The sequence below is a fragment of the Drosophila gunungcola genome, unplaced genomic scaffold, assembly GCF_025200985.1.
Source record: "Drosophila gunungcola strain Sukarami unplaced genomic scaffold, Dgunungcola_SK_2 000109F, whole genome shotgun sequence".
Taxonomy (NCBI): domain Eukaryota; kingdom Metazoa; phylum Arthropoda; class Insecta; order Diptera; family Drosophilidae; genus Drosophila; species Drosophila gunungcola.
In genome coordinates this window covers 170,024-173,095 of record NW_026453271.1, presented here as the reverse complement: position 1 = coordinate 173,095, position 3,072 = coordinate 170,024, and the positions used below count along the sequence as shown (strand labels likewise).

Sequence of the window (3,072 nt, the reverse complement as noted above, 5' to 3'; positions counted from 1 at the left end):
AACTTGATTTTACCCACATACCTTTCGAGCTTCCTATACATTAGTGATTATTAATTTAATTACGTACGGCATATTGAAATATGCCGCAGCTGACCAGCCACCCTTTTATATAAATAGAGTTTTTTTTAATACAAAAAGCTTTTTTTACTTAGCCCTGGTTTAAACCATAATCCTCCACATATCGACAAAACGGATCCTAAGCCGGAACATTATCAATCGCTTATGTTTTAAGACATATAATAATTATTCATGTTGATTATTGTAATTATTTTAATTATTTACAGATTTTAGCAGGGTAATTTGTTTCAATTCGTTGTAATAAATAAAATAAAACCCATAACTTTTTTTAACTTCTAAAAAAATTAAAAAATAGCCGGATTCCATTGGCGCATTCTAAACGCATTCGCCTAATGCGCGTTTATATATTTTACAGGGCTTTCCATAAGGCTAAATGACGCATTTAGATTAATGCTATAGATGAATATGATTAAAAATCATATTAGCTTCCCTTTCTTGTCGCCCAAGTTGGCAAATGCCTCGATATCATTGTGGATGACCGGCTGAGCACTAAAGATATCCGTAAACTTGCTTATATTCATGATTTTTATTTCATCGCTTTTTGATTTGTGACAATTTAAAAGTAAACAAACCCAGATCAGCTGTTCGTGCCACTCACATGCCGGAGTAGCATTAGCTAAATGCTAATGCGCCAATGGAATCAGGCACATTTAAAGAGTCAACTAATGCGGCAATGAATCAGGCTATAAGAATGCTTGACGGTAGACTGGCAGTGTGAATTGGAGTTTCACTTTTGCATCGTTTTCTTATCGTTCCTCCCATAAGTAGCAATGTGAATAGGCTATTACAGTTTTTTTGAGGATGTTGGATTTTTTATTTTACCTTCTTTGGCCACACAAGGAATGTTTGTGATAAATGTTTTCTTTTAAACCACTTTTGTTATACTGAAGGTACAATATAAAAAAAAATGTTTAAATAATTAAACTCAATCTGTATAATTTTATTTACTAAAAAAAAAAATTTGCAAGTAATAACATCATACTAATAAATTTAAAAATCATTCTATTAAACAAGGACTATTGACATTATTAGTAATAAACGACTTTATTTATAAGAAAGAGCGTAAGTCGACAAATTTTTCAGTATTTTGTACAAGTTACATTTTTTTATAAATACAGGTCTGTGCAGGAATATTTCGGACTTCGAAGCAGTGCTTAATAAAAAAAACAAAACACAATGTAAGTAAATCGTTTTAAATAAAAAAAAAACATTAGGTTTCTTAAAATCTGTTTTTAAATGTGAAACAAACGTACAAAAGTATGTTTTCGAGCTAAAGCGTTTATAAGCGCAACAAATTAATGCAATTGATTTTGTAACAATTTATTTATTTATTTACATTTTTATTTCGTCAACAGATTTAACCAAAGCTGGCTACTTAAATAACTAAACATTTGTACTATAAAAAAACAGCAATAAAGTATCCTAGATCGGCTTTAAATTTGTGCAGATCGAAAATAAAAATAGGTGCGAACACAGTTCAGCGATACTGAAGCCGAAGAACGACGGAATAGGAAGGAGCGGGCTCTTAACAAGGTTTATAGACTGATATTGTATTGTAGTGTATAGACTGAATTGTTATACCCTTGCAGAGGGTATTATAATTGCATTCAGTGAAGCTGACATATCCGACTCTAAAAAGTATAGATATTTTGAGTCGATCCATCCGTCCGTCCGTCCTGCCGACCGTTTCTACACAAACTAGTCTCTCAGTTTAAAAGCTATCTGCATAGAACTTTGCCAAAAGTTGTCTTTCTGTTGCAGGTAGTATACATAAGTCGGAACAAGCCGGATCGGACGACCATATCATTTAGTTCCCAAAAAAAGGTACAAAAATTGTAACTGCTGTTTTTTCATATTTTACTTTTGTTCTTAGACACACAGTAACTATTTAAATTTTATTGAAATCAGACGACTATGGAAATAATCAGAATATTACAAAATAAATGAAAAAGTTGAAACTTATTATTATAAAAATAAGGCACATTTAGATTGAATTTCAACTTGAAGTCATTTTTACCGTTGGTTATCGTAACTACAGCGGCTCACAGCTTATTTGATGCAGAGCCCATTTAAAAATGTATTCGGCTGTAACTCTTAAAACGCTAAGAGCTGTCTTAAAAATTTTAATGGCTTATAATAGATTTATATATTTAGTGTAATAAAGGAACATCGTTTTTTTCATACGAAGAAGTCAATGGGTTAATATAACAAAAAACAAACATTTTCAATTTTATTAGGTCCACCTTACATTTAGTCTTAAATAATTAACATAAAAGTCTTAAAAATATTTTCAGTACTTTGTATGATAGCTTTTGGCTTTAATGACCGCATTCAGGCGTGATGGCATTGAATCCACCAGTTTCTGGGTAGTTTCTGGTCCTATTTTAGACCACTCATCCAAAAGGCAATTTCATAGATGTTCCTTACTGATAATATTGGGTTTCCGTATGTTATTATCCAGTAAAGCCCACAAATTCTTTATAACATTCATATCTGGTGGCTGTGCAGGAGGCGTCTCCATATGAGGACAATTATATATCAGCCAAAACTGCACAATTGAGGCTTTGTGCTTGGGGTCATTATCCTGGTAGTACCTAAAACAATCACGGATTTGAAGCTTCTCAGCAAACTGAAGCAAATTTTCTATAGTATATCAAGGTACATGTTTTTGTCCATTATGCCCTCGATAAAAACCGAATTCCCTACGCCGGCTGCCGACATACAGGCCCAAACCATGACGCTTCCTTCTCCACGTTTAACGGTGGGCTTAAGGTTCTCCTTTGGAGCTCGGTATTTGGTATTTTAGTATTCAGTATTCCAGTAGTCAGATGACTTACAAATGTGTTCCTTAGCGAAGTTTAGTCGAGCAACTTGATTCTTTTTGCTTATTAAGGGTTTGTTCATGGCTACTCGACCATTAAAGTCGTGATCAAGGAGCACCAGGCGAATAGTTTCTGCGCAATATGACTTGCCTAGCTCTTGGTGAATCTTTAA

General features: G+C 33.3%; 1 long non-coding RNA gene across 3 annotated transcripts; it reads left to right on the top strand.

The window, feature by feature from the left end:
• The first annotated feature begins 910 nt into the window (after positions 1-910).
• Positions 911-2,271, top strand: LOC128265311 (uncharacterized). 3 transcript variants are annotated; one of them, XR_008268849.1, is made up of 4 exons: positions 911-968; positions 1,093-1,140; positions 1,197-1,256; positions 1,434-2,271. It is a non-coding gene; the product is annotated as an uncharacterized LOC128265311 (long non-coding RNA). The 3 variants fall into 3 exon arrangements; XR_008268848.1 differs by lacking the exon at positions 911-968 and having other exon boundaries at positions 998-1,140; positions 1,434-1,611; positions 1,840-2,271; XR_008268847.1 differs by lacking the exon at positions 911-968 and having other exon boundaries at positions 998-1,140.
• The last annotated feature ends 801 nt before the right edge of the window (positions 2,272-3,072 follow it).